At 49.0% G+C, this 20,177-nt stretch overlaps 1 long non-coding RNA gene across 1 annotated transcript in view; it reads left to right on the top strand.

The window, feature by feature from the left end:
• LOC147096882 (uncharacterized) overlaps positions 1-14,510 on the top strand; it is a 37,153-nt gene extending 22,643 nt beyond the window's left edge. The window contains exon 2 of the long non-coding RNA XR_015074522.1: positions 13,819-14,510. This is a non-coding gene — a long non-coding RNA (uncharacterized LOC147096882). The remainder of the gene's footprint in view (positions 1-13,818) is intronic.
• The last annotated feature ends 5,667 nt before the right edge of the window (positions 14,511-20,177 follow it).

Raw genomic sequence — 20,177 nt, 5'->3', positions numbered from 1 at the left:
GAGAGAATAATGATTGGAGTGGGAAATGGTTGGAGAGAGTAATGATTAGAGATGGTAATGATTGGCAGGAGTAATGATTGCAGAGAGTAATAATTGGAGAGAGTAATGATTTGAGAGTGTAATGATTGCAGAGAGTAATGATTGAAGAGAAAATGATAGGAGAGAGTAATGATTGGAGGGAGTAATGATTGCAGAGAGTAATAATTAGAGAGAGTAATGATTTGAGAGTGTAATGATTGCAGAGAGTAATGATTGAAGAGAAAATGATAGGAGAGAGTAATGATTGGAGAGAGTAATGACTGGACAGAGTAATAATTGAAGAGAAAATGACAGGAGACAGTAATGATTGGAGAGAGTAATGATTGGAGAGAGTAATAATTGTGGCGAGTATTGATTGTAGAGAGAATGTTGTAGTGAGTAATGATGGCAGAGTGTATAGATTGCGGAGAGCAATGATTGGAGAGAGTATTGATTGCAGAGTGTAATGATTGGAGTGAGTAATGATTGGAGAGTAATGATTGCGGAGAATAATGTTTGGAGATAGTAATGGTTGGAGAGAGTAATGATTGCAGAGTAATGATTGCAGAGAGTAATGATTGCAGACAGTAATGATTGGAGAGCATAATGATTGCAGAGATTATTGATTGGAGTGAATAATGATTGCAGAGAGTAATGATTGGAGAGAATAAAGATTGGAGTGAGTAATGATTGGAGTGAGTAATATTTGGAGGGAGTAATGATTGGAGAGGGTAATGATTGCAGAGAGTAATGATTGGAGAGAGTAATGATTGGAGAGAGTAATGATTGGAGAGAGTAATGATTACAGAGAGTAATGACTGGAGAGAGCAATGACTGGAGAAAGTAATACTTGGAGGGAGAATTATTCTAGAGAGTACTGATTGGAGAGAGTAATGATTGGAGAGTTTGATGATTGGAAAGAGTAATTAATGGTGAGAGTAATGATTGCAGAGAGTAATTGTGTAGAGAGTAATGATTGGAGAGAGTAATGATTGCAGAGAGAATTACTGGAGGGAGTATTGATTAGAGAGAGTAATGATTGGAGAGAGTAATTATTGGAGCGAGTAATGAATGCAGAGATTAATGATTTGGGAGAGTAATGATTGGAGAGAGTAATTAATGCAGAGAGTAATAATTAGAGAGAGTAATGATTGGAGAGAGTAATGATTGGAGAGTGTAATGATTGGAGAGAGTAATGAATGCAGAGACTAATGATTCAGGAGAGTAATGATTGGAGAGAACAATGAATGCAGAGAGTAATAATTGGAGAGAGTAATGATTGGGGAGAGTAATCATTGGAGAGAATAATGATTGGAGAGAGTAATGAATGCAAAGAGTAATGATTGGAGAGAATAATGATTGGAGAGAGTAATGATTGCAGAGAGTAATGATTTCAGAGAGTGATGATTGGAGAGAAGAATGATGTGCGTGTGTAATGATTGGTGTGAGTAATGATTGGAGAGAGTAATGATTGCAGAGAGAAATGATTGGAGTGAGTAATGATTGCAGTGAGTAATGATTGCAGACTGTAATGATTGGAGAGATTAATGACTGGAGAGCGAAATGATTGCTAGAGAATGATATGAACCTTGTCATTCATGTGAAAATGACTTATGAAATGATACTGGGCGGCCTGCTGGTGGCGGTGTCCAGGGAGAGTTTATATACTCGGGCACGGGCCCAGCTTTTAGGACATTCTTTAACAGGAACTAGTGAAGGACGCAACTAGATCTCCATGTTGAAAAACCATTGATTAATGCCTTGTTTAATACTTAGACCAAGTGCCTAGTAGTTCCCTTACGTCAGAGAGTAATGATTGCAGAGGGTATTGATTGGAGAGAGTAATGATTGGAGAGAGTAATGATTGGAGAGAGTAATGATTACAGAGAGTAATGATTGCAGACAGTGTTATAAATCTCATCATCAAGAAACTACTTATGAAATAACACTGGACGGCCAGCTGGTGGCGCCGTCCAAGGAGTATAAATATTCGGGCATGTGCCCCAGCTTGCCAGGGACATTTTGTAAGACAAGGAGCTAGTGAGATACAACTAGACTTCCATGTTCTGAAACAAGTTGATTAAAGCCTTGCTTTATGCTCAACCCAAGTGCGTAGTGAGTTTTATTACGTCAGACAGTGTAATGATTGTATAGAATAATGATTGGCGAGAGTAATGATTCTAGATACTAATGATTGGAGAGAGTAATGATTGCAGAGTGTAATGATTGGAGAGAGTAAAGATTGGAGAAATAATTATTGGTGAGAGTAATGATTGGAGGTAGTAATGATTGCAGAGCGTAATGATTGCAGAGAGTATTGATTGGAGAGAGTAATGATTGGAGAGAGTAATGATTGCAGTGAGTAATGACTGGAGAGTGTAATGATTGCAGAGAGTAATGATTGGAGAGAGTAATGATTGCAGAGAGTAATGATTGGACAGAGTAATGACTGGAGAGAGTAATGATTGGAGAGAGTAATGATTGCAGAGTGTAATGATTGGAGTGAGTAACGATTGGAGAGTAATGATTGTGCAGAGTAATGTTTGGAGAGGGTAATGATTGAAGAGTAATGACTGGAGAGAGTAATGATTGGAGAGAGTAATGATTGGAGAGAGTAATGATTGCAGAGTATAATGATTTGAGTGAGTAATGATTGGAAAGTAATGATTGCGGAGAGTAATGATTGGAGAGAGTAATGCTTGCAGAGAGTATTGATTGGAGAGAGTAATTATTGCAGAGAGTAATGATTGGAGAGAGTATTGATTGGACAGTGTAATGATTGGAGAGAGTAATGATTGCAAAGAGTAATGATTAGAGAGAGTAATGACTGGAGAGAGTAATGATTGGAGAGAGTAATGATTGGAGAGAGTAATGATTCAACTGATTAATAATTGGAGAGAGTATGATTGCATTGAGTAATGATTGGAGAAAGTAATGATTACATTGAGTAATGATTGGAGAGAGTAATTATTGCATTGAGTAATGGTTGGAGAGAGTTATGATTGCATTGAGTAATGATTGGAGTGTTTAATGATTGCAGTGTTAAATCCTTGAACGCAGCTTTCAGTCCAAAAATCTTTAGCTCCCTGTTCGGCAAACCTTGAATTGAAAATTCTCATCCTTGTGTGCAGCTCCCTCCATGCCCTTGCCTCTCCCTATCCCTGTATCCTCCTCCAGCTGAACAAGCATCCGGGATCTCTGAACTCCTCCAATTTTAGGCCTTTTGTTCATTCCTGATTTCCTTCACACCACCATTGGCGGCCGTGCCTTCAGCTGTCTAGGTCCGAGGAATTCCCTCCCTAAACCTCTCTGCCTCTCTGCCTCTCCCTCCTCCTTTAAGATGCTCCCTAAAGCCAAGCATTTGGTCACCTGTCCTAATATCTCTTTCCGTGGCTCGGCGCCAGTTTGCCTGATAATGTTCCTGTGAAGCTCCCTGGGATGTTTTACTCTGTTAAAGATGCTGTATGAATGCAAGTTGCTGCTGTTGTTGATATTTAATGTAATATCTCCAAGTTTGCAGATGACACAAAGCTGGGTGGGCGTGTATGCTGTGAGGAGGATGCCGAGAAACTCCAGTATAATTTGGACAGGTTGGGTGATTGGGCAGATGCATGGCAGATGCAGTATAATGTGGATAAATGCGAGATTATCCACTTTGGTGGCAAAAACAGGAAGGCAGATTATTATCTGAATGGCAATAGATTGGGAGAAGGGGAAGTGCAACGAGACCTGGGTGTCCTTGTGCACCAGTCGCTGAAGGTAAGCATGCAGGTGCAGCAGACGGTTAAGAAGGCAAATGGTATGTTGGCCTTTGTAGCGAGAGGGTTTGAGTACAGGAACAAGGATATCTTGCTGCAGTTGTACAGGGCCTTGGTGAGACCACACCTTGAATATTGTGTGCAGTTTTGGTTGCCTTATCTGAGGAAGGATATTCTTGCCATGGAGGGAGTGCAGTGAAGATTCACCAGACTGATACCTGGGATGGCAGGAATGACGTATGAGGAGAGATTGTGTCGATTGGGCTTATACTCGCTGGAGTTTAGAAGAATGAGAGGGGATCTCATTGAAACTTATAAAATTCTAACAGGACTAGACATAACAGATGCAGGAAGGATGTTCCTGATGGCGGGGGAGTCCAGAACCAGGGGTCACAGTCTAAGGATAAGGGGTAAGCCATTTAGGACAGAGATGAGGAGGAATTTCTTCACCCAGAGAGTGGTGAACCTGTGGAATTCTCTACCACAGAAGGCAGTTGAGGCCAATTCATTAAATATATTCAAGAAGGAGTTAGATATATTTCTTAAGGCTAAAGGGATCAAGGGATATGGGGAGAAGGCAGGGACAGAGTACTGAGTTTGGATGATCAGCCATGATCTCATTGAATTGCGGAGCAGGCTCGAGGGGCCGAATGGCCTACTCCTGCTCCTATCTTCTATGTTTCTATGTTTTGAATGAAATGTTAAACGGAGACCCTGTCTACCTGTTCATGGGGCAGGAACGATCTGGTGGAATTATTTGAAGAGCTGGAAGTTCTCCCAGTGTCTTGGACCAACATCACTCTCTCAACCAACTGGGCCAGATACTCCCCATCCTATCGAATCACATTTGCTGTTTGTGGTACTTTGCTGTGAGTAAATTGGCTGCCCCGGTTCCCACTTCAGAAACAAACCATGGTCTGTGAAACTCTTTGGGCCCTTCTGGTGCTGGGGAAGGTTCTACATAAATGTCAATCTTTCTTTTTTCGTCTGTAGTCTCAGATAACGGGTGTGGTGGGCTCCATCCTGAGGAAAACCCCTTGGTCTACCCGGCGAATGCAACGACGCCCGTGATCTTCAGTGCCGGTTTAGCGCTGGTGCTAACTTTTAGCGTCTGGGCCTCTAGCGCCTCGCAGATCGTAATGTCATAAAGTGCGCAGCGCCCCGTTGGGGCAGTAATGGCAGTCGCCCAGGTCGCCTTGCAAAACAGAACTGCCGGCAACCAGCTTGAACGGCATCATTGGCCCTTCCCTTTAAGCGAGGGAAGCAGCCTCTGTGATGAAAGAGCGCTGTTGACAATGTGCTCGAACTTGTTCAGCGCTCTGCCGCTACTGCCCCACCCTTGGACTTCAGCGCCCTAAGAGAAGTGGTCAGTGCTTGATTTAGTGCCCCACTTCCCTCTTGGAGTGCTAAAACTGAATTTCGCGGGAGGTGAGAATGATTAGCGTCTGGCGCTAATTTTTCAACTTTTAGGCGTAGAAATTCAGTTGTTTGCGCCAGCCGCTAGCGCCTTAGGAGGAGGAGATGTGGGGCGCTAGGCGGCTAGCGGCCGGGCGCAGCACGATCTGCAACTCTCCCCAACTTCAGTAAAGATTTAGCGGCGGCGCAAAGCCTTTGCGCTCGCTCAACTGCGCGCGCAGATCCTGACATAATTTCATCATGCAACGCACTTTGTGCGCCCCAAACCGGAAATTCAGTGGCGCCGGCCTATTGTGCGCCTGGCGCCCCTAGCGACTGGTAGAGGGGAACGGTTCCCAGTCGCTGCGGGGCGCGGGGGGCGCAAGTTAAAGGGCACTCCTCCTGCAGTAGAAAAGGCAGCCATTTTGCAAAACTCCTTCTTTGTGAGAGACGGATCTTTGCAGAGAGACAAAGGTAGAGAGCTTTCTGGTTTGGCTCAACACTCGCACAGGTACTTGTGGCTTCAGGCCACAGCTTTGCACTTGTCTTTAACTTCAGAGCCAAATCATTGATTGGAAACATATAATGGGGGCTGCAATGGCTGCAAATGTTGGCCTTCTCCATTGCATTCAAAGGGCTCAGAGACGCCGTGAGAGAGTGGCAGTCATGGCCAGACGGAAAGGGGGCAACAGGCGTCGGCAAAGGAGGCCTTACCCACCCAGGGTGTACCGCCAGCAGTTCTCATATCTGAACATGTCTGACGAGCAGTGTGTTCGGAGACTGCGATTCCGAAGGGCGGTGGTCACTGAGATCTACCACCTGCTTCGCGGAGATCTGCAGCCACATGTGAGGAGCAGGACGTCTCTGTCGGTGGCAGTGAAGGTGACGGTGTCTCTCAACTTCTATGCCACCGGCTCCTTCCAATCCGCTACTGGGGACATTTCCAACATCTCCCAGTTTGCCATACATTGCTGCATCCGCCAGGTGACCAATGCCCTTTTCAGAAGGAGACGTCAGTTCATCTCCTTCTCCATGGCCCTTGTCAAGCAGCAACAGCATGCAATGGGCTTTGCAGCATTAGCGGGCTTCCCCATGGTGCAGGGCGCCATTGACTGCATGCATGTGGCTTTGCGGGCACCTCTAGAGAATGCCGAGGATTACCGCAACCGGAAGGGCTACCATTCGCTCAACGTGTAGTTGGTGTGTGACCACAGGCAGCTCATCCTAGCTGTCAATGCCCGCTTTCCAGGCAGCAGCCACGATGCCTTCATCCTGCGCCAGACTTCTGTGGCAGACATGTTCCAGGCCCAGCCTCACCCACGAGGATGGCTTCTAGGGGACAAAGGCTATCCTTTGTGCACCTGGCTGATGACCCCGCTCCGTGCGCCCAGCACCCCTGCTGAAGAGGGATACAATGACAGCCATCAAGCAACCAGGAACATCATTGAGGAAACAGTCGGCATCCTGAAGCAACGGTTCCGCTGTCTGGATCGTTCCGGAGGAGCCCTACAGTATTCGCCTAAGCGAGTCTCCCATTTCGTGGTCGTGTGCTGCATGCTGCACAACCTGGCTATCCGCAGGACTCAGCCACTGCCACCAGACATTGGAGGACCACCAGAGGAGGAGGAGGAGGAGGAGGACCAGCACAGGAGGGAGGCAGAAAGTGCAAGGGCCGCCCGTCGGCGGCTTATTGAACGTCGGTTCTAGGCCCCCTCTCAGGGAATGGCTTGGCACAAGATGAATGTAGCCGCTCCACAAGCCCTCAGCCGAGCAGGGCAACCAGGAATTCCAAAAGAAAGCATGGACAGTGCGATTTAAGAACATTTATTATTTGATACCTCTGTCCTTCCCACATAACAAACTAATGGAGAGAAGCCCCCCCAAAAAACACAAATCGACCAGTCTCGGCCTTTCAAAAAACACAAATCGACCAGTCTCGGCCTTTCAAAAAACACAAATCGACCAGTCTCGGCCTTTCAAAAAACACAAATCGACCAGTCTCGGCCTTTACATGTGAAACAAAACATTTGGGCACACCTTCTACTTTTTGCCCTGCGAGGGTGATTCCTTTCGCATCCGTGACTGGCCCCTGCCCGCCCTGCAGCTCCTCCTCAATGGGACCCCAGTGGCTGCAGCAAGGCTGGGGGAAGGCTGCTGAGGGTCAGATGGCGAGACGGCAGATGCCCTTGGGGGTCGGCCTGGACCAGTTCTGGCCCTGGAGGGGCCGGCTGCTGACTGCTCCAACTCTGCTTGTGCGGCAGCAGTCTGTCCAGCGGCTGGTGGCAGCTGCAATGGAGGAGTGGCAGTGTTGGCTGCAGGAATGCTGCCAACCTGACAGATCACAGGTACTCCCTGGTCGCCTGAGACAGTGGCACTCGCACGGGCCAGCACTGCAGCATGCGCAGCAATCTGCTGAAGCACAGACTGCTGGGCTGCTGCGGCGCGGCGAGTGCCCTGGCGATGCCTGGCTGATCCAGCGAGGGTGGCAGCAGTTAGTGCCCGTGTGGCCCTGGTCTGTGTCCGTTGCCCTGGTCTGTGTCCGCATGACACCAGCCAGTGAATGGACGGCACGACTGAGCACTTGGCTAGAAGCCGCCTGTGCTGCCCCGAATTCCTGCACACTCCTTGACAGTGACTCTATGGAGTCAGGCATCCTTGCCACTGCAGCCATGAGCTCAGTGTGCCTGCACTCAGCCTGGGCGGCCATTTCCTCTAGGAGCTGCACCTCCTCTGCGCTCACCGTAGCAGGACTGGAGGCCGCACTCACCCTCCGGGGAGAAGTCCGTCGAGCTTCCCCACCCCTCCCGCGTTGCTGCAGGCCGCTGGGCCCCGGAGCTTCACTCTCCTCCGACCCTTCCCCCCTGCTCCCCTCCAGGGAAGACGTGTCCCCATCATCGCCATGGGCTGCCTCGGCTGAGGGTGGCACTGATGGTCCGGCTTCCTCTTCCTCTTCCTCCTCCTCGCCCTCTGATTCACTCACAGTGCCAGGTTGAGGGCCCGCCTCCTCACCTGGCGATTCAGCATCTGAAAGCAGGGAGGCACAAGAGTTGCTTTAGAGTGAGGACAGGGCGGCAGCGAGGGAGGCATGAGTGCCGCTATGCACTGCATTGGTCCGACAGTGGCAAAGGATGCTGTTCTGAGGCGCAAGTGGAAAGAGAGAGGTCAAAAAGGTGATGCCCTTACCATTGGGGACCAGAACAGGGTCGGCATCTCCACTGGCGACGGGGCCAATCAGCCGGCCTGACATAATGCGTTCCACATGCTGGTCCAGGTTGGAGAGCTGTTTGAGGTCAGGATGGCCTCCCCCGGTCTCACGCTGCTGCCTTCGGTTGTGCGCCACCTTGGCCTGCAAGATAAAGGACGGCCTCTATGTACAGTGTGAAGCCCTGATCTTGTCCGCACTGCCTCCCATGGTGGACTAGCCCTGACAGTGTGAAGCCCTGATCTTGGCTGTACTGCCTCCCATGGTTGAATAGCTTGTACAGTGTGTAAAGTCCTGAATGTGCAAGTGATTTTCATGACAGTCCCATTGCTGCTGGATGAGGGCTGGGCATTAGGGCTTGCAGGTCCCTTTGCCCATAAACTGAGGTGCACATGCAGGGATGAGGAGGACACTGGAAAGGGTACTCACCCTGACAACCCGAGTGAGGTCGTTGAACTTTTTCCGGCATTGCACAGGAGTCCTGGCAACCACGCTGTTGGAGGTCACCCTGTTTGACACCTCCCTCCAGGCTTTCCGATAGGCACTGGGCAGCAGCCTCCTGCCACCTTCAGGGAACAGAACATGGCGCCTGCGCTCCACTGCGCCAACCAGCACCCTCAGGTCACCGTCGCTGAAGCGCTGCGCTCTCTCCCTGGCCTTCTCCATAGTCCTGGGCGTTGCACAGATCAAGCAGCAGTGGTCAGGCCTCGCTTCAGGGCTGCAGTGTGCAGGGCGTGGCAGGCAAACAAATCATCTTCATCCCACCATCTGGACCTCACTTTATGGCCAGAGGGTGTGCAAAGCCCCAATGGCCAGCTGTCATCCAGCACCCATGGCCCTTTCTGGAAACACACACGCACATTCAGCTCTGTGCATAATGTAAGGGCTAATCGACCATGGGAGGCACGTCATCCCAGATCAGGGCAGCCTAATGTAAGGGCTAATCGACCATGGTAGGCATGTCATCCCAGATCAGGGCAGCATAATGTAAGGGCTAATCGACCATGGGAGGCATGTCATCCCAGACCAGGGCAGCATAATGTAAGGGCTAATCGACCATGGGAGGCATGTCATCCCAGATCAGGGCTGCATAATGTAAGGGCTAATCGACCATGGGAGGCATGTCATCCCAGATCAGGGCATCATAATGTAAGGGCTAATTGACCATGGGAGGCATGTCATCCCAGATCAGGGCATCATAATGTAAGGGCTAATCGACCATGGGAGGCATGTCATCCCAGATCAGGGCAGCATAATGTAAGGGCTAATTGACCATGGGAGGCATGTCATCCCAGATCAGGGCTGCATATTGTAAGGGCTAATCGACCATGGGAGGCATGTCATCCCAGATCAGGGCTGCATATTGTAAGGGCTAATCGACCATGGGAGGCATGTCATCCCAGATCAGGGCAGCATAATGTAAGGGCTAATCGACCATGGGAGGCATGTCATCCCAGGTCAGGGATGCAGGTTTCCTCACACCCCGTCCTTTCTCTTGCAGACCAAGCTGGCCCATAATAGAAGGCAACAGCATCGGACCGGAGGAGGCTGGCCTCACCTGCAGACCCTCACAGACCTGGAGAAGCGAGGCCATCGGATTGTGGCAAGTCAGATGATTGGCCCCGTCGCCTCTGGAGATGCCGACCCCATTGTGGACAGCAATGGTAAGGTCATCACCTTTTTGACCTCTCTCCTTCCACTTGTTACCCACACCAGCATGCTTTTTCACTCTCGAGCCAACTCAGAGCATTGCAGCACTCATGCATCCCTTGCTGCCACCCTGTCCTTTCGCTAAAGCCACTCTTGAACCTCCCTGCTTTCAGATGCTGCATCACCAGCTCGGGAGGCGGGCCCTCAAGCTGCCAGTGCGAGTGACTCTGGAGGCGACGAGGAGGAGGAAGCCGGACCACCCGTGCCACGCTCAGGCGAGCCAGCCCACGTCCAGACTGGGGAGACGCTTTCCCTGGAAGGGAGCGGGGGGGGAATGGTCTGAAGAGGATGCAGCTCCAGGACCCAGCGGCCTGCAGCAATGTGAGGGGGGTAGGGAAGCTCGGGGGCATGCTTCTCCCCGGAGGGTGAGTCGGGCCGCGAGTGCTGCTGCACAGAACGCAGATGAGGTGCGTGCCCTCACAGAAATGAGTGCCCAGGCTGGGCAGAGGCACACTCAGCTCATGGCTGCAGTGGCAAGGATGCCTGATTGCATTGAGACACTGGCAAGGAGTGTCCAGGACTTCGGCGCAGCACAGGCAAGGAGTGTGCAGGACTTCGGCGCAGCACTGGCAAGGATTGTCCAGGACTTCGGCGAAGCACAGGCACCTGCCACGCAAGTGCTGAGTGCTGCCACGCAGTCAGTGGCTGGTCTCATGCAGATGCAGATTGAGGCCACGTGAGCACTGACTGCTGCCACTCTCGCTGGATCGGGCAGGATTCCCCGGGGCCCTCGCTGCGCCACAGCAGGCCAGCAATCTGTGCACCAGCCGATTGCTGCGCATGCTGCGGTGCTGCCCCGTCAGAGTGCCAGTGTGTCGGTCGACCAGGGAGCTGCTGCCCGCTCTCAGGATGACAGCATTCCTGATGCCACCACTGGCACTTCTCCACTGCAGCTGCCACCACCTGTAGGACAGACTGCTGCCACCCATGCAGAGTTGGAGCAGTCAGCAGCCGGGCCCTCCAGGCCCAGAGCTGGTCCAGGCCGTACCTCAAGGGCATCTGCGGTCTCAGTTTCAGGCAGTCAGCAGGCCTCCCCTAGCCTTGCTGCAGCCACTGTGGTCCCATTACAGAGGAGCTGCAGGGCGGGAAGGGGGCAATTCCGCAAGGGAAGCAGATCACCATCGAGGGGCAAAAAGTAGGAGGTGTTGCTAAATTAAGTTATTTCTTTCATTCAAGGCCGAGGATGCTGGTCTGAATGTTGGTTATGTTTTGAACATTGTCTCCAGGGTGTGAGAGCCAGTTATGTGGCAGTCTGTTTGTTTTGGTGTTTGTTTCCATTGCTTTGTCATGTGGGAAGGATACACAGTTTGTTAAATAAAGAAGTTTATTTATTCACAATGTCCATGTCTGTTCTTTGCACAAATTGTTGCCTTGACCGGCTTAGGGGTAGCAGAACGGTTCCATTCATGTTCTTGGAATGGCAGAAAGCATTCCCTCAGAGGGGCCTAGAAGCGACTTGCTATAAGCCTCTGACGGACGGCCCTTGCAGTTTGTGCCTCCCTCCCGTCTTGGTGCTGCTCCTCCTCCTCCTCCTCCTCCTCCTCCTCTGCTGGTGCTTCAATGTCTGGTGGCATTGGCTGGGCCCTGAGGATTGCCAGGTTATGCAGCATGCAACACACAACCATGAAGTAGGAGACTCGCTCAGTTGAGTACTGAAGGGCTCCTCCGAAATGGTCCAGACAGCGGAACCGTTGCTTCAGCACGCCGATTGTGTGCTCCACGATGTTCCTGGTCGCTTGGTGGCTCTCGTTGTATCGTTCTTCAGCAGGGGTGCTGGGCGAACGGAGCGGGGTCATCAGCCAGGGGCATAGAGGATAGCCCTTGTCCCCGAGAAGCCAGCCTCCTGGGTGAGCCGGGGCTTTGAAAAGGTCTGCCACAGAAGCCTGGCGCAGGATGAAGGCGTCGTGGCTCCTGCCTGGAAAGTGGGCATTGACAGCGAGTATCAGCTGTCGGTGGTCACAGACCAGCTGCACATTCAAAGAATGGAACCCCTTTTGGTTGCAGAAATCCTCCGCATTCTCTAGAGGCACCCGCAAAGCCACATGCGTGCAGTCAATGGCGCCCTGCAGCATGGGGAAGCCCACTATCCTTGCGAAGCCCTCTGCGCGCTCTCGCTGCTTGTCCGGGGTCATTGGGAAGGAGATGTACTGCTGTCTCCTTTTAAAGAGGGCATTAGTCACTTGACGGATGCAGCAATGCACCGTGAACTGTGAGATGTTGGCAATGTCCCCAGCAGCGGCCTGAAAGGAGCCGCTGGCATAGAAGTTTAGAGCCACAGTGATCTTCACAGCCACCGACAGAGATGTCCTGCACCTTAGTTGAGGCTGCAGATCTGGCTGAAGCAGGTGGCAGAGCTCAGTGACCACCTCCTTACTGAAGCGCAGCCTTCGGAAACACTGCTCCTCCGACATGTTGATATACGAAAACTGTTGGCGGAAAACCCTGGCAGCGTAAGGTCTCGTGTGCCAACGTCTGTTGGCCCTCCTCCGTCTGGCCATGCCTGCCACTCTATCCCTGCGTCTCTGTGCCCTGTCAATGTGATTGAGAAGGACGACGTTCCCATCCAATGCAGCCCCCATAGTAAGTGCGCACTGAAAGTTATGCCGGTTGAGAAGCTTACCAACTGCAAAGTAATGTTCAGAAGGCTAAAGTTCCTCAGCCAGCGCTGGCTCACTGCAGATATGACTCTCCGTTTGTCTCTGAGCAACTCTCTCTCTCTCTCACAGAAGGTGTGGTTCAAAAATGGCTACCACTAATAATCCTGGAAGAGTCCCCTTTAAATAGCGCCCCCCCCCCCAGCCCGACAGCGACTGGGAAACGTTCCAGGTAACCTGTCGTTGGTAGCGACAGGCGGAACGGAGGGGGGCGTCACTGAATTTCCGGTCCGGGGAGCCCCAAGGGCGTTGCACACTGAAATGATGTCATGATCTCTATGCGCCGGTGAGCGGGCGCTATGGTTTAGCGCCAGCGCTAAATGTCCGCTCAATTTGGGAAGAGGCGCAGGGTTCGCTGCGTCCGGGCGCTAGTTGGTTAGCGCCCCACTTCTCGACCTCTTTAGGCGCTAATGGGTGACGCAGCCAACCGAATTTTTCCCCCTAAGTCTCCAAAGATGGGAGCACAAAATCCAGGCTGACACTCCCAGTGCAGTGCTGAGGGAGTGCTGCACTGCCGTCTTTCAGATGAGATGTTAAACGGAGGCCCCATCTGCTCTCTCGGATGGATGTAAAAGATCCCACGGTGCTATTTTGAAGAAGAGCGTAAGAGTTCTCCCTGGTGCATTCCGAAAACAGATGATCTGGTCATTATCACATTGCTGTTTGTGGAAGCTTGCTGTGCGCAAATTGGCTGCCGCGTTTCCTACATTGCAACAGTGACTCCACTTCAAAAGGTACCTCATTGGTTGTAAAGCATTTTGGGAGGTATAAATGCAAGTCTTTCTTTTCTTTTAGATTAGCAGGCGCTTAGAATAATCTGGCTCCTCCCTCGAAGCAAGGCCAGATTATCCTGGTCAGAAGAAACCAGCAGGGAATGACTGGCTTTTTAAAAATCATACTTAACGATTGATCATTCATGATTTATTGCTGTTGTATGAATATGAAGTCTGAGCCACTCAGGTTTAAGGGCGACACGTACTTTGCACCGTCAGACTGTCAAATTGAGGCGAGACTTCACGAATAGCTAGAAAGGAGTGCTTTCCGCACGCACTGATCTCTACCTGTTTATTATTCTTTCTAGAGAGCTCAAGCGAGCCAACAGGATTCCGAACACTCCGATAGCTACGACAACGAATGGTTAAATAACGGCAGTGAGACGTGGAGTCCTGACAGCATGGTTTCGGTCTCAATTGAATACGACCAATTACAGCCACGAAGTAACAGTTACCAGAATTATGTTCACATGGAAAATCAGCATTAGTTTCCTTGCCCAGATAGTCTAGTAAAGAGCGCCCTCTGCCAATCAAAAAATAAAACTTCAAATGATTTTTCAATGTGACAAATGCCTTGCATCTTTGCCACAAAATAAACTGTCATTAAATCCTCAACTGTAAGCATCATTTTATTTTATAATAAAGCAGCGTGAGAACATACATCTCTAACTCGGATCGAATGAAAGCAATTTTAAAGTATATATTGTGCAAAAATATGCCAGGCCTGAAAACAAACCGGTGGGTAGCCGGGTAATGTTAGAGTGGAGCAGAGAGGAATTCAAACATTTGGGAGTCTTTCAGTAAAACAAAATGGGCAGTTTCATGTAATTGAGTTTCAGCATTTATCAAATCATTTTCCGAAATTGACCTCCTGAACACTCCGAAACTTTGGGAAGGTTTGGAGAGAAAGCTTTGATCTGTTATCCAGTTTTTGTCAGTGTTAAAATCTGAAATGCACTCTGTGTATTCTGTATTATTAATAAAACTGTTTGAAAATCTATCAGGTCCGTTGGGTTGAATAATCTTCCCTAGGGTCCATGTTCCAAGTTGCCTTGGGCAAGGTTACTGCCCCGAAAGGCAATCGTGGCCGCATGATATGTTTCTCCAGTATTGATGGCACTGATTCTGGCTGGGATATGGTGCTGTCAGTGCCGGCAATCCCCTGGTAGCTCATCCAAGTGTGAGAGCCCAGACAGTGAATGTTGGCAATGATTATACCGTGCCGATTATTGCTCCAATTATACCGTGCCAATTACTGCACTGGTTATACCGTGCCGATTATTGCTCCAATTATACCGTGCCAATTACTGCACCGATTATACCGTGCCGATTACGGCACCGATTATACCGTGCCAATTATGGCACCAATTATACCATACCAATTACTGCACCAATTATACTGTGCCAATTACTGCACCGATTATACCATGCTGGTTACTGCGCAAATTTTACCGTGCCAATTACTGCACTGATTATACCGTGCGAATTACTGCACCAATTATACCATGCTAATTACTGCACCAAATATACCGTGCCAATTACTGCACCAATTATACTGTGCCAATTACTGCACCAATTGTACCGTGCCAATTACTGCACCAAATATACCGTGATAGTTACTGTACCAATCATACCATGCCACTTACTGCACCAATTATAACGTGCCAATTACTGCACCGATTATAACTTGCCAATTACCACAGCAATTATACTGTGCTGATTACTACATCGATTATAGAAACATAGAAGATAGGAGCAGGAGTAGGCCATTCGGCCCCTCGAGCCTGCTCCGCCATTCAATGAGTTCATGGCTGATCATCCAAATTCAGTACCCGGTCCCCGCTTTCTCCCCATATCCCTTGATCCCTTTAGCCTTAAGAAATATATCCAAATCCTTCTTGAATATATTTAATGAATTGGCCTCTACTGCCTTCTGTGGTAGAGAATTCCACAGGTTCACCACTCTCTGGGTGAAGAAATTCCTCCTCATCTCTGTCCTAATTGGCCTACCCCTTACCCTTAAACTGTGACCCCTGGTTCTGGACTCCCCCGCCATTGGAACATGCTTCCTGCATATAGTCTGTCTAGTCCTGTTAGAATTTTATAAGTTTCAATGAGATCCCCTCTCATTCTTCTAAACTCCAGCGAGTACAAGCCCAATCGATCCAATCTCTCCTCATACGTCATTCCTGCCATCCCATCAGCCTGGTGAATCTTCGCTGCACTTCCTCCATGGCAAGAACATCCTTCCTCAGATAAGGCGACCAAAACTGCACACAATAATCAAGATATGTTCTCACCAAGGCCCTGTACAGCTGCAGCAAGACATCCTTGTTCCTGTACTCAAACCCTCTCGCTACGAAGGCCAACATACCATTTGCCTTCTTAACCGCCTGCTGCACCTGCATGCTTACCTTCAGCGACTGGTGCACAAGGACACCCAGGTCTCGTTGAACTACCCCTTCTCCCAATCTATTGCCGTTCAAATAATAATCTGCCTTCCTGTTTTTGACACCAAAGTGGATAACCTCGCATTTATCCACGTTATATTGCATCTGCCATGCTTCTGCCCACTCACCCAACCTGTCCAAATCATAGTGGAGTTTCTCGGCATCCTCCTCACAGCACACACGTCCACCCAGCTTTGTGTCATCTGCAAACTTGGAGATATTACATCTAGTTCCCTCGCCTAGATCATTAATATATATTGTGAATAGCTGGGGTCCAAGGACCGATCCCTGCTGTACCCCAGTAGTCACCGCCTGCCACTCGGAAAAAGACCCGTTTATTCCAACTTTTTGCTTTCTGTCTGCCAACCAGTTCTCTATCCAAGTCAATACCTTGCCCCCAATCCCATGTGCCTTAACTTTACATGCTAATCTCTTATGCGGGACCTTATCGAAAGCCTTTTGAAAGTCCAAATACACCACATCCACTGTTTCTCCCTTATCTATTTTACCAGTTACAACCTCAAAAAATTCCAGCAGATTAGTCAAGCACGATTTACCTTTTGTAAATCCATGTTGACTTTGTCTGTTCCGGTCACTGTTTTCCAAGTGCTCTGCTATTACATCTTTTATAATGGACTCTAGCATTTTCCCCACTACCGATGTCAGGCATACCAGTCTGTTGTTCCCCGCTTTCTCTATACCGCCTTTTTTGAATAGTGGGGTAACATTAGCTACCCTCCAATCCATGGGTACTGTTCCAGATTCTATCGAATGTTGGAAGATGACCAGCAATGCATCTACTATTTCTAGGGCCACTTCCTTAAGTACCCTAGGATGTAGATTATCAGGCCCTGGGGATTTATCGGCCTTCAATCCCGTCAATTTCCCTAACACCATTTCCCTGGAAATACTGATTTCTTTCAGTTCCTCCCTTTCATCAGACCCTATGTTCCCCGACATCTCTGGGAGGTTATTTGTGTTCTCCTTTGTGAAGACAGAACCAAAGTATGTATTTAATTGGTCTGCCATTTCTTTGTTCCCCATTATAAATTCCCCTGATTCTGACTGTAAGGGATCTACGCTTGACTTCATCAATCTTTTTCTCTTATAGCATGCCAATTACTGCACCAATTGTACCGTGCCAATTACCGCACCAGTTATACTGTGCCAATTACTGCACCAATTATACTGTGCCAATTACTGCCCCGATTACACCGTGCCAATTACTGCACCAATTATACCGTGCCAATTACTGCACCAATTATACCGTGCCAATTACTGCACCGATTATACCGTGCCAATTACTGCACCAATTATACGTGCCAGTTACATAGAAACATAGAAACATAGAAGATAGGAGCAGGAGTAGGCCATTTGGCCCCTCGAGCCTGCTCCGCCATTCAATGAGATCATGGCTGATCATCCAAGTTCAGTACCCGGTCCCCGCTTTCTTCCCATATCCCTTGATCCCTTTAGCCTTAAGAAATATATCCAACTCCTTCTTGAATATATTTAATGAATTGGCCTCCACTGCCTTCTTTGGTAGAGAATTCCACAGGTTCACCACTCTCTGGGTGAAGAAATTCCTCCTCATCTCTGTCCTAAATGGCTTACCCCTTATCTTTAGACTGTCACCCCTGGTTCTGGACTCCCTGACCATCGGGAACATCCTTCCAGCATCTAGACTGTCTAGTCCTGTTAGAATTTTATAAGTTTCGATGAGATCCCCTCTCATTCTTCTAAACTCCAGCGAGTACAAGCCCGATCGACCCAATCTCTCCTCATACGTCATTCCTGCCATCCCAGGTATCAGCCTGGTGAACCTTTGCTGCACTCCTTCCATGGCAAGAACATCCTTCCTCAGATAAGGTGACCAAAACTGCACACAATACTCAAGATGTGGTCTCACCAAGGCCCTGTACAACTGCAGCAAGACATCCTTGTTCCTGTACTCAAACCCTCTCGCTACGAAGGCCAACATACCATACTGTGCCAGTTATACTGTGCCAATTACTGCACCAAATATACCGTGCCACTTACTGCACCAATTATACCATGCCAATTACTGCGCCAGTTATACTGTGCCAATTACTGCACCAAATATACCATGCCAATTACCGCAGCAATTATACCGTGCCATATTCTGCAGTTTGGCCCCACCTGCAGTATCTGTGTACCAACTGGTCACTATATGAGACAGACTTCCAGACATTGGAGAGGGAGCAATGAAGGATAATTAACTTCTCAGCTGGGAGTGGGCAGCTAAGTTATGAGGCGAGGCTGGGAATGTTTCCACTGCAGAAGGGAAGGCTCAAGATCATCTTATAGATCTATGTAAAACACGAGTTCAGCCCAGCTGGAGTATTGTGCCCAGTTTACAGTTACATGGATAGACTGGAGAAGCTGGGGTTGTTCTCCTTAGAGCAGAGAAGGCTAAGAGGAGACTTGATAGAGGTGTTTAAAATCATGAAGGGTTTAGGTAGAGTAAATAAAGAGAAACTGTTTCCAATGGCTGAACGCTTCATAACCAGAGGGAACAGATTTAAGGTGATTGACAAAGGAACCAGAGGCGACATGAGGAAAATCTTTTTTACGCAGCGAGTGGTTCGGATTTGGAACGCGCTGCCTGATAGGGCGGTGGACACAGATTCAATAGCAGCCTTCAAAAGGGAATTGGATAAATACTTAAAGGAGAAAAAATTGCAGGGATCTGGGGAAAGAGCGGGGGAGTGGGACTAACACTTTGAAAGAGCCGGCGCAGACTCGATGGGCCGAATGGCCTCCTTCTGTGCTGTACTATTCTCTGATTCTATGGATCCAGGATCCTACAGGGTAGAAACATCAATATGTTTAATGTGGTCAGTGTTTCTACAAAAGAGGGAGCAGCTTCAAATTTAGAAGAGGGAGAGTGAAAAGACTGCTGAATTAAGTAGTTTACACAGAGCAAAGTGAATGTCTGGGATGAGCTGCCCAGGGAACAGTGAGGGCTGATTGCATCAGCAAATTCAAGAGTGAATTGGAGAAACATTTGCCCGAGGGGTTATGGTAGGACAGGGCGATGGGCTGCCGTGAGCTGGCCCAGTCCTGGGCAGTCCTATGTTCCTATGTAGTTCCGTGGCCACTGCCTCCTCACACACCATGCCCGTGTAGCCCCGCTAAATCAGCTCTGAGATCCTTGTCTCCATCTTCAAGTCCTTCTACAGTTTCAATCCAGCCGACCCAATGGATCTGCTAAAGCCATCGGTCTCCTCCAAATCCAGATTACAGCCCCTCCCACGCACCTTATTCACCTCTGACACTGGATTACTGCCCATCCCTCGCACCCTTCATTCTTCTGACTCCAGATTATTGCCCATCCCTTACACTTCCTTTCCAATGTCTTAATAAAAAAAGAAAAACTTTCACAACCTCAGGACTTCCAAAAGCGCCTCACTGCCAATGAAGTACTTTTTGAAGTGTAGTCACTGTTTTATGTGCGAAATGCGGCAGCCAATTTGTGCACAGCAATATCCCATAAACAGCAATGTGATAATGGCCAGATAATCTTTTTTAGTGATGTTGGTTGTGGGATAATATTGGCCAGAATACCGGGGAGAATTCCCCTGCTCTTCTTCGAAACAGTGCCGTGGGATCTTTTAACTCCATCTGAGAGGGCAGACGGGGCCTCGGTTTAATGTCTCATCCGAAAGACAGCGCCACCGACAGTGCTAGCGCTCCCTCAGTATTGCACTGAAGTGTCAGCCTTAATTATGTGCTCATTTCTCTGGAGCTGGATCTCGTGTTATCCGACGAGATATCAGAATCACTGCCTCAGCGACCCAAAGATTTGCTCCACCCGTACTTGGGTGGAGGCAGGAGCTTTGCAGCATTTTCTCTCTCTTTGGCAAGAGTGTTCCTTTATCAATAAAAGTTTGCTAAAGAAGGCACGGACACCAGGGTGGCATTGCAATCGAGAAAATCTTGAGTGAGTTATCACGTTCACGCAACCTTGAGGTGTCCTACATATTGACAGCCTGCCAGACTCTCTCCTAATTAGCTCTCCCTCCCTCTTCTCTTGTTCTGGCAACCAATGATTTTTTAAATTGAGGAACCCAGATGAAGAGGATCGAACAATAATGCAGCACTCCAGCAACAACAACATAACTTTATGTATTAGCAATGTAATTGTTGTCCTGAGGCACCTCACAGAGGAAAAATGGACACCAACCAGTCGGAGG

Source organism: Somniosus microcephalus, chromosome 34, assembly GCF_052327205.1.
Source record: "Somniosus microcephalus isolate GS21.2 chromosome 34, FLI_Smic_1.0, whole genome shotgun sequence".
Classification (NCBI taxonomy): domain Eukaryota; kingdom Metazoa; phylum Chordata; class Chondrichthyes; order Squaliformes; family Somniosidae; genus Somniosus; species Somniosus microcephalus.
The sequence above is the reverse complement of the archived record's forward strand: the minus strand, read 5'-3'. Positions and strand labels throughout refer to the sequence as shown.